The sequence below is a fragment of the Callorhinus ursinus genome, unplaced genomic scaffold, assembly GCF_003265705.2.
Source record: "Callorhinus ursinus isolate GAN/ISIS: 27379988/994484 unplaced genomic scaffold, GSC_fseal_2.0 scaffold37, whole genome shotgun sequence".
Taxonomy (NCBI): domain Eukaryota; kingdom Metazoa; phylum Chordata; class Mammalia; order Carnivora; family Otariidae; genus Callorhinus; species Callorhinus ursinus.
The window spans coordinates 6,329,296-6,340,363 of NW_027397099.1; the positions used below are offsets into that span (position 1 = coordinate 6,329,296).

General features: G+C 55.5%; 1 protein-coding gene across 1 annotated transcript in view; it reads right to left on the minus strand.

Annotated features, from left to right (window-relative positions):
- RIPOR1 (RHO family interacting cell polarization regulator 1) overlaps positions 1 to 1,496 on the minus strand; it is a 15,952-nt gene extending 14,456 nt beyond the window's left edge. The window contains exon 1 of the mRNA XM_025888952.2: positions 1,344 to 1,496. The gene's annotated coding sequence lies outside the window, so the exon portion shown is untranslated. The remainder of the gene's footprint in view (positions 1 to 1,343) is intronic.
- Between the last annotated feature and the right edge of the window lie 9,572 nt (positions 1,497 to 11,068).

Consider the following 11,068-nt stretch of genomic DNA (forward strand, 5'->3'; position numbering starts at 1 on the left):
TTCCCCGGCTGGCGGCGCCCTGGAAGCCTGGTGGCCTCCCCTGGGCAGGGCCTGGCAGGGTAGGGAGTCCCCAGCCGCAGTGAAGGGCCAGGGTTGACTGAACCTCGTCCTCCTCATCTGCCTTTCCACCCAGGGTGCACCCAGCCTGGTTCCCCGCGTGCGCCCCTCACCCCCACCCAAATCAGGCCTCCATCTCTGGCTGCTGCCCCACAGAACCCAGGAGGGGGAGGGGGGTGGGAGTGGAAGCTAAGCCAGGCCTCCTTGTCCCGCTGGAGTATTTTGTACCTCATTGTTCGATTCTCATTCCCCACACCCTCTTCATGCCACAAAGGTGGTAGAGCCATGGCAAAAATTCAGGTCTGGTTCTAGTTCCCACTTCTCCCTAAGCCAGTATGTGTGACCTTGAGAATATTACTTAACCTCTCTGGGCCTGCTTCTGCATCTGTCAGTTTGCTATAACCCTCCTCAGAAGGCTGTGCTGATGTGAATGCTGCAGGCCCAGGGTGAGGTCCCACAGATGGTGGCCAAGGCACCTTTGTTATATGAGACTGCACACAGTAGGTGCTCCACCAGCTCGCCTGGACCCGAATTAGGATCAGTCCAGTAGAACTGGCTAGGAAGGGTCAGTTCTGGAGACTGGACTCAGGCCTCAACAGGAAGAGGACAGAGGGTGCCCAGGGCAGACTTAGCCGATCCCTAGCCTTGGTGAGCAGCTTCTTCCCCAAAACAGTTCTGCAGGGTGCCCAAGCCTGGCTGCTTGCAGACAGACCCCGCATCAGCCTCCCATTCCCAGGGACAGAGTCTGTACCCCGCCAGGCCAGGGAGATCATCTCCAGCTTCAGCCGTTTGGGCAAAGAGCCCGGCCACAGGCCAGGATCCGCCACCTCGGGCCGAGCCCCAAAGCCGCTTAGGCCGGCCGGTAGGACCAGGAAGATTAGCTCATCTCAGAGGCTGGCCTGCACTCTCACCGCCCCCTCCCCATTCCCAGCTCAGCCTACCCCGCGGCGAGGGCAGGGGGGCTCCCGGAGAGCGCCCCTGTCAGCGCCCAGGCTGGCGCCTTGGGCCCGCCGTCAGGCCCGGCCCACCCCAGAGCTCCGGGGCAAGGGCCGCCGGGGCCTTGCCTTGGGAGGGAAGGAGGCCCAGAGGCGGCGGCTTTTGTGGGCGTCCTCCGCGCCCGGGGGGAGGGGAGGAACCACACCGCGCGGCTCGGGTACCGGGGATGGGGCGATGTGGGACAGGGCCGCAGCCGGGGCAGCAGATCCGGGACCGATGGGGAGGCACCCGGAGAGCCGCGCCCACCCCCGGCACGGCCCGCCGGCCCGGGAAACGGCGGTGACACTCACATGGCTGCGCTGGACTGCGCGGACCTCGCGCTCTCCGTGCGCTCGTCCCTGCCCGGCCTGGTCGCGCCGCAGCTGCCGCTGTCGCCGCTGCCGGCGTCCGCCCCTCCTTCCGCCCGTCGCCCGCCGCCCAGCCACCCCGCTCCTCCCCAGGCCGCTGGGCCCCACCCACTGCGCTCCAGCGGCTCCCGCACCGGAGGAGGTGCCCACGGCTCGCTCCGCCCTCTCGGGTAACGGGGCAGGCCAGTGGCCCGCGGGTTCCACCAGCCTGCGGGGAGGCGGGGCCCTGCAGGACGCGAGGGCGGTGGGAGCTCTCGGCGCTCGGGATCCGCGGGAGCTGGGCAGCTACTAGCAAAGCCCGTTCCTTCCCACACAGATCCCAAAACAGGGTGCGCCGAAGGGCCCCGCTTGCCAGCCCGCTCCTCAGAATCTGTGGTCTCTAGAGATCTTTCAGGCCCTCCTATCTGTGACCGCCTGAAACAGGTCCTGGAACCGCCCCTGCTGGGTTGGGTTGGTTGGAGGGAAGGATCAGGGACAGTTTCCGGAAGGGGAACAAGGGGGACTGAAGCCTAGCCATTGGACACCTGGCCGTGCATTCACCACTCATTGGTTATTGGCTTCTGGGGAGCCTCAGGCCTTGCTCACAGAGCTTGGCAGGGTCTGGGTACCTGGGCTTGGGGCACATGTTGGCCAAGGGGGCCAGAGCCCGGTCCTTCCCCATAAGGGGACTGGAATACTGCCTCTCCCCTCGAGTGGGTCGAGGTGGAACTGAGATCTCTGGGCCTCACCCTTCAGGTTTCACTCTGTAGTCCTTCACCTTTAGAGGTAGCACAGACATACCCAGGAGCAGGCTGAGGGACCTTAAGAGGTTCTTGAATATCTGCACCCCCCAGGGTTGGTCTTCACAACCCAGAAGTTGTGGTGGGGGGCAGAGACCCTCAGGGGGCACTGATGTCCTCTCCATCACCAGCTCTTCCAAGAGACACACCACCCTCTCCCAGTTCTCTGGCCTCCCAGCCCCTCCTCTTTGCCTTCCTTTGCAGCACACCTTTCTCTATAGTCCTTGAACCTGGGGATTGCTTCCAGGGACAGGGTTGTCTTTATTTCCCCACCCTACAATATCACCCAGTCCCAGGGCTTCCATCCATCCACTGCTGAGCATACCAAGCAGTCCTCCATGCTCAGAGCCCTCTCCTGTTCCAGAGCCTCTCGTTGACCCACCAGATCTCATGACCGGCCCCTGGGGGACTCTTCTTCCTTCGTCTTATCTCTGCAAAGCACTGACCTCCATTCAGGCTCCCACCTGAGCCAGAGGCCTGGCCTCTACGGAGCTCTCAAAACTGGCACAAGTTGGTCCCTGCCCACCTCTGAAGTCACCTCCTCTGCAAGGCATCCTCTGACCACCTTCTCTGAAGACAGCCTCTCCTTGTTACTCTCTCTCCCCATGTCCTGTGGACTACCTTCCTGTCACTCATCACCACCAGGGAGCATGCACGCCCATGTGTGCTCATGCGCCTAAACCTGCCTCACTGTGGGTCTTGAAGTTCTGCGGGGGCAGGGATCATGGAAGTCCTCGTCACCACTGTCCCTAGCTCGAGAAATATTTGTCAGGTGATGGGGCACCTGGGTGGCTCAGGCGGTTAAGCGTCAGACTCTAGATCTCAGCTCAGGTCTTGATCTCAGGGTCATGAGTTCAAGCCCCGCATTGGGCTCCACACTGGATGTGCAGCCTACTTTTAAAAAAAAATTAAAAAAAATATATATATATATATAGTCAGATGAGCCAGTGAATGAATGAAGTGAACGAATCAGAAAATGCATGAACCATGACGTCACCTCTCCTACCCCCACCTTCATTCAGCCTTCTAATTCTTTTGATTGATCCACCTCCAAGACATGTTTCAAATTCATTCTCTCCCTGTACCTCACCTCCCACTGCAAGTACTCTGTTTATTAATTAATTCTACAAACACCCACTGAGCACTCAGGGCTGGGCGGCTTGCTGGTTCCTGGGGTGGCAGGGGCATAGAGCTGTCCCTGCCCCATTGCTCGGAGCTCTGATGAGGCAGCATTGATTGCAGGGGCTCACCAGAGCACTGTCCGAGGATTTCTTTCTTATTCTGGAATTCTGGAATTCCACTTCCAGAAAATTTCTACTTTTTTTTTTAAGTAAACTCTACTCCCACAGTGGCATTTGAACTTATAACCCCAAGATCAAGAGTCACATGCTCTACTGACTGAGCCAGCCAGGTGCCCCGAAAATTTCCACTTTTAATGGATGATTCCCTTGCCCTTTGTAGCCACTCCGTTCTGTGTGTGCTCATGTCTCTGTCTGGTCACAGTTGGTACCTAGGCCTGGCCCACCACCTCTTCTGGCCTCCCTCCCTCCACCTTTATCCCCTACAGTTGTTCTCTACCTAACAGCTTGGGTGATTTTGAAATCATAAATTGGGTCATACCGGGTCACCATTGCCCTCAGGATAAGTCCAGACTCAGTCGTGGAGCCTCTAAGACCCGGGAGGTCTGATCTAAGATGACCTCACCTACTCATCTCATCTCCCATGCATCCTGCCAGTCTTTGGTGCTCTGGTTCTACTACGCCATTCTACCTGTGACTCCCCGAGCGTGGTCCCCATGCTCTGGCCTCTGTCTCTTCTCCCAGCTTCCCTTCTACTTGGGTTGCTCCTCCCCCTTATCCACTTGGAAAAGGATTCAACTGTCACCTCCTGCAAGAAGCCTGTGTCCTCTGGCTTCCCACTCAACCCTTCTGAGCACCCATTACTTCCTATTGTCCTTGTCTGTGACCAGGCTTGGCTCCCCATCCTGTGACTACCAGGGCCAGGCATGGATGGGGCTGCAGTGAGCAGATGGGACGCCTTTGCCTGGCCCCCTCCCCTTGCCTAGGCACCTTGAAGGAGGGATGGTAGCTGAGGCCTGTGGGGGTGATGGAGGCTTCTCAGACTTCTCCCCAACAACCATGAGCCAGGTGAGGAAGGACACAGCTGAAACCCATTTCACAGAGAAGCCATTCTGAGGCTCAGGGAAGGCAGGGCCTTTCCATGGTCCTGTGCTTTGGAAGGGGCAGAGTCTGAGCTCCAGCTCAGTTCACTGAGTCCTAATCAGTTTGGCTTTGAGTCAGCCATGGTTTCCTGAGCACATGCCCAGCTTGGCGCCAGGCTGGGAGCCGGGCTGGGAGCCGGGGCAGAGCACAGAACCATCACCATTTCTAACCATAAGCACCATGAGTCCACATTCCTGAAGGGACGGGCTCTAGCCTGAGAAAAGTCCCTCAACTAAACAGCAGAGGGTGGTGAGAACCACAGCAAACCCCAGGTCCTTGTGTAGGGTGTAGCTAGTTCCACTTTTGGAAGTAATGCAGTTCAAGTCCCCAAACCCAGAAAAACGGAGGCTTCCCTCACCCCACCCCACAGCCTCCATGGCTACCTCTCTCTGGTATGCAGCTTCACTCCCCAGCTTTCTGGGAGGGAACAGAATAGAAGCCTGCCCCTTACTGTGCCTCGGACAGAGTGTGCAGCATTCATTCATTCGCCAGATAGTCACGAAGCAGAAGCTGCTGCATGCTCAGCTCCTGAGGGACCAGAAGTGGAGGGGGGGAGCAGTGAGGCAGCCTCATCCCTGCTCATGGGGGCTCACTGTCAATCAGGGCATCCACAGCCCTGAGTCTCCGTACCTTCTGTGTCACCAATGTGTGTGTGAGAGAGAGAGAGAGAGAGTCGGTGAGTGGTGGGGGCAGATGATAGCTCAGGACGGAGGACGGAGGGGCTTGTGGGTAGGTCTGTAGCTGGACCAACCTCCACTCCCCTCCAGCCCCAAGCTGGACTCTACTTCCCATTGCGTATGTCAAAGGGCAAGGGCCAAGCATGCTGCCACGTTCGACCACATTCGAGTCCTAGCTTTACCACTCTCACCTCATGGTTTCCGGAGCCACTTCTCTTTTCTGATGCTTTAACTGAACCCATTCACCCATTAAAACTGCAATTTGAAGATGCACTCCATCTCATTCATAATCAATACAATGCAAATATAAACAACAACAAGAAACACTTTTTTTTTTTTTTGCCTCTGAGATTGGAAGTGAGGGACGATGTGTGAGTGGACACTCTCAAGAGAGTGGGAATGGTTTGAGGGGTTAGGCGTAGTTTTTTCAGTATGTTTTAGGATGTCAAGTGCAAACCCCTCTTTCAGTTCCACTTCAAAGAAATTTATCCCAAAGAAAGAGTTGTACAGGTAAGAAAAGATCTGTGCTTGAGGATGTTGATTACTGGCTTGCTTGCCTGGGATAAATGGACGACACAGTTCTCGTGACCATCAGTGGGTGACAGAATGCTGGAGGAGGTGCACGTATGCCCGGAGATGCTCAAACACTTATGAGGCACCTGGCATCATTCTGGATGCTGGGGACACAGTGGCAGACCAGACAGGCAAGGTCTCTGCTCACAAGGAGTTTACACTCCAGCCAAAGGAGACCGATCATCATTAAGTTAGCGCCTAAGTACGATGACTTCAGAGAGAAAGGAGAGAACTGGAGAAAACCACCAGGGTTGATGTGATGTCGAGGGATGGGGCTGAGGGGCTACTTTAGTCAGGGTGGTCAGGGAAGGCCTCTTTTGAGCCGAGAACTGAATGGCAAGAAGGAAACAGTCATGGAATGATCCAGAGAAAGGGTATTGCAGTCTGAGGGAACAGCAGGGCAACCGCTCTGAGGTGGCAATGAGCTTGCTGTGTGTGAGTCACGTGGGCTGCAGCAGAGGGAGAGGTCTGAGAGGCGACAGGCTCAGGTCAGGGTAGGGTAGGGAGTCAGGGCTTTCCATCTCTCCACAGGGAAAGGTGCTCCACACAATAAACACGGAGGAGTGGGGAAAACACCACAACAGCTGCCTGTTCTCCTGTTGCAGGAGTCTCCTCAGGGCAAACCTGCCTCCACCAGCCCCCGAGAGCTGTCAGGAGAGCTGTCAGTGGCCATCACCTCTGGGCATTGAAATTTTGTAAGCAAACAAATTACCCAAAATTGGCAAAGAGAAAGGATCCATCCAGTCTTTTCTTTTGGCTCTGTTCCCCCAACTCTTACAATAAAAATACTTTTATTTTTTTCTTTGTATTTATTTATACAAAGAATGGTTGGCAGTGAACGCGTCACTTTTCATAGACAGCACGGCCACCTCTTCTTGAGACATTTCCAGGCCGGATCCTGGCCCCTGCACCTAGTAGGCATCAAGTTTCTAGCCCAGGGTGGCCAGGCTCCACAGGTGACTTCCCTGGAGACTCTGCCCCAGGCGGGGTGGAGTTTCTGCTATTGTCCCCACTGATCCCGCTTTGGCCTCCAGGGGGGCCTGTGAGCAGTGCCGTGCTGGGGTGGGGTGATTGTGTCCCACAGGCTGGGCCAGGCGTCCTTCCTTCCTTCCTGACTCCCTTCTCCCAAGGGACAAGTAAGGAGGGACGTTCACCCCTCTCCCAGGTCACGGGATGAGCTGCTCCCCCGGGACCCTTTCAGGCCAGGCCACTTGCCAAAGGCTACAGTGAGTGATGTGTAGTTTATTCTGAGTTCCTACCACTAGCAGAACTGTTCTGACAGATTTGGAGGGCCCTGTAGTGGGGAAGGTCCTAGTCACCCTGTATGTGGTCACACCCTCCACCCATCAGAAGATGATCTTGGGGCGGTGCATCCGGGAACCGACCCCTGCCTTGCCCCATCCTCGCCTAGGAAGTACAGCGTTGGTCTTTGGCGCCACCGTGTGGGAAGCAGCCACACTGCAGCTGTACATTCCACAAAATACTACCCAGCTCCAGGGGGCAACCCCTTGCCCCAAGTCCTGTTTTTGTGAATGGGTCGCCCCTGGAGTGTGCCGCATACAACCTGTTCAGCCTTATGCATCGGCGACTCTCTTCACACTCGGACCTAATGGCAGATCACGGTCACTGGGAACCCCACCACCACCATTTAAACATCCTCCACGCTCTGAAGACTATTCCCAAATGCTCCCTGACCCTCCACTTCCCAGGTCCTCTCTTCCTTGGACCTGTTCCAGGTGTGCTGAATATACATAATCCTCCTTCTCTTCTGAAACTCCCTCTGGCTTCTGTGACTGCTCTTCTTGGATTTCTAGCTGCTTCTCCGGCTGTTTCTCTTTATGTCCCTTGGTGGGCTCCTCAGGGTATTGGTCTCCCTTCCCTCATCCTTAATATTTTTCTCCAAGCCATCCTGACAACTTCCAGGGCCTTCTTCCCATCCCCACAGTGATGCCTTGAGTCTCGGCTCCCCATCTCTCATTCCATTTGCCCCTTAAGATGACCATTGGGTACCCCAAACTCACTGTGTAAAGTCCATCCCATAGCCTCTCCTCAGAACTGCTCCCCCTCTAGGGTTCTCATGGTAGTCTGGGTAGCCTTTTCCCTGACCCCCACCCCTCCACCAGCGACCAGGTCTGTCCTGTCCCTCCTCACCTCCCCACCCCACCCTCAGCCAGGGCACCACCCGCACCTCCTTCCTGGCCTCTTGGTGTCCTTGGTTTTGCCCAGCCTGGTCCATTCTCCACAGGGGATCCAGGCAGCTTCAGAGAGGGAGAAAAGGACCCAGCTGATGGCCTCTGCATATTGGACCCTGTCCCTTCCCACTTCCCCACTGGTCCTTCATCTCTGGCCAGTTCCTCCCCAGGAGGTCCTGGTTCCGGTTAGCCTGAACTTCTTTGTTCCCTGAATACACCCTGCTCCCCATGCCTCCACAGGCTGTCCTGTGCATCGTTTTTCCTCTTTCCTTCACCGGGCTAACCCCTGCCTACCCTTGAAGCCTCAGCTCAGACATCACTTCCTCTGGAATGCCTTCCCTGGACTCCAGGCTAGTTCAGGAACCTCTTGGTCGTGCTTACAATGCTCATGCTGCTTCCCACCACAGCCTTGTGTGCCTCCCCTTCTGAAAGGGGCAACTGCTCCTGTATGGGCCCCACACACCAAGGCCAGATCCAGGTCCGGGCACTCTGCCTGATTCTCAGTCTCAGACGTCCTAGATCTCAAAAGTTACCAAGTGCACCACAGCAAGCCAGCTGCCGGGCTGGGATGGGGCCCAAGGCTCTTACCTTCCCCTCTGGGGCACCCCTGTTCCCCCAGATGCCACTGTTGCCGAGTCAGGATCCTTGAGAGCCCATGGGAGCTTGATAGGCAGAGAATTGGCAGGTTCATGGCCCGGGGGGAAGGCAGCCATCAGCCTGGGCCCTTGAGAACCCAGGGTGCTGGTAGAGACTGTCCCAGCAAGGGGACTGGCGTGCAGGTGACTCCAGGCCAGCACATCTGCTGAAAGGCATTAATGAGATTCCTTTCTCCCCCAGAGCTGTGCGGCGGGAGTGTGGCCTAGATGTCATGTAGGGAGGGCCCAAATTCCTGAAGGGTGGTGGTGGCAGCTGCTAGGGTCCTGGGGTTAATTATCTCCAACGTCACATAGAAGAGAATGTGCTGAGGTGGGACCTCCTCCACCCAGCCTCGGCTTCTCAGGGCACGGATCTCTCCAGAACTCATCCTGCTCCTCATCTGATGAAGTCTGAAGATCAGCTCCATTTGGACCTCAGCTCCCTTACTGCACTCCGGACCCAAGTGACTGACTTTTCCCTGAGATGCTTTGGGGCGGGGTCCCACCTCTGGGCCTTTGCCTTTGCTGTGCCCTCTGCCTACTTCATGCCTGGGCCCAGCTATTTGCTCAGGGAGCTCAGTAAACACTGGTGAATTGAATTGCTCTGTAAATAAACAGAAAGTGCCAAATAGGTTGCCTGGCACTGAGGAGATGTACACTCCCCCAAATTTTGTAAGCAAACAAATTACCCAAAATTGGCAAAGAGAAAGGATCCATCCAGTCTTTTCTTGTGGCTCTGTTCCCCAAACTCTTCTCCTTTTACTTCTTCCAAACAGCCCTGCTCTATTCCAGGCCCCCGACGGCAATTTAGCCTGTCCTTTTTGGGGTCTGGACAATCCTACCCGAGGTGTCAAGAAGCCCTGTAGGATCCCCACAGTGGCCTCGTGCTGCTGAAGCTTCTTCCTCATCACTTGGCATAAGTGCGTGCGATTGCTTGCCCGGTGGCTGAAAGTTCTACAGAGCCAGGGACTGCGGTGCCTCACTCACTACCGGTGCCCAGCGCCCATCACAGGGACTGGCAGATGCGGATGCTGTGTAAATATCGGTTGCATTAGGAAAGACTGCAGGCCCGGGAACACTGCGGGCTTTTCTCCCTCTCTGAAGCTGCCTGGATCATTTGCCGAGTCGGTGCCATCTCCGTGGTTATTCCAAATTGCCCAGAGGCACAGGCTCTCACCTGAGCTCTGTCTGGTTCCTTGCTATTTCTCTCATCACTCTCGCTCTTGTTTTTCCCCTCCCATTCCCACAAGAGTAGAGAGGCTTGACAGTTTCACAGTAAAGCTGAAAACTTTCCTCAAGATTCCTCTTGCATGTTTCCTGGAATCTGCTTTCCACCTCTCTTGGCTTATACAGCCAGTGACTCACTGAGCCAGGAGTCTCTTCTCCGCCGGGATTTCTTGCAGGAAACGTGAGAGGAGCTGGTGACATCGTCTTCCACCCCACCCCCTCTCAGCCCTGGCTTTTCTTTTCTTTTTTTAAGATTTTATTTATTTGAGAGAGAGAATGAGATAGAGAGAGAGAGAGCATGAGAGGGGGGAGGGTCCGAGGGAGAAGCAGACTCCCCGCCGAGCAGGGAGCCCGATGCGGGACTCGATCCCGGGACTCCAGGATCATGACCTGAGCCGAAGGCAGTCGCTCAACCGACTGAGCCACCCAGGCGCCCTCAGCCCTGGCTTTTCTTATCTAGAAGGCCAGATTTGTTGTACCATGTGAAGCGGGAGAATTGCTATTTTTTCCCCTGACGCTGGCAGCCCTTATTAAATCAGGGCCCTGTACCCCAGGGGGTCACACCAGGGTGTCTGCAGAGCTTCCAACACCCCCAACCCCTAGACTCCACAAGAACATAAAATCACCTCTGTTTCTTTGCCACGTTTCCGCATAATGACGACTTCTGGCTCTCCCTGGAAATCTAGAAAACTATAGGAATACAGCTAATGTGCTTTCAAGATGCCAAGCCTTCTCATCCTTCCTAGCCCCCAGAAATCACACAGGCACATACTTTCTGATTTGCAATAATTTTTTAAAATTTCAAATGCAAATTATAGAGTCTGCCACCTGCACAAAAGCAGCCTTCACATCAGCTGTCCCTGGCAGGAGGTTTTCACACTGAACGGGAGGGGAACTATGCTGATGTCACCCACGCAGTCAGGTGACCTGAGGGTGTGAGTGTGCATGTCCATGTCAACTCTGAGAGAATCTGGGGCAGCTGGGTTGCGGGGTGGGATTTTAGGGACTGTTGATGTAACTGGATGAATGGGGTAACATCTGGATATAGGCATGCAACACCAGTGGGTGTTAGAAAGGCTAGGTGTGTATTTGTGTTACATCCCTGAGGCACTGCTTAAATTTAAAAACCCTTTGCGGGGCGCCTCGGTGACTCAGTTGGTTGAGCGTCTGCCTTCGGCTTGGGTCATGGTCCCAGGGTCCTGGGATGGAGCCCTACATCGTGCTCTCTCCTTGGCGGGAGCCTGCTTCTCCCTCTCCCTGCTGCTTCCCCTGCTTGTATTCTCTCTCTATATATATATCTCTGTCAAATAAATAAGTAAATAAAATCTTTAAAAAAAATACAAACGCTTTGCAAATGAATCCA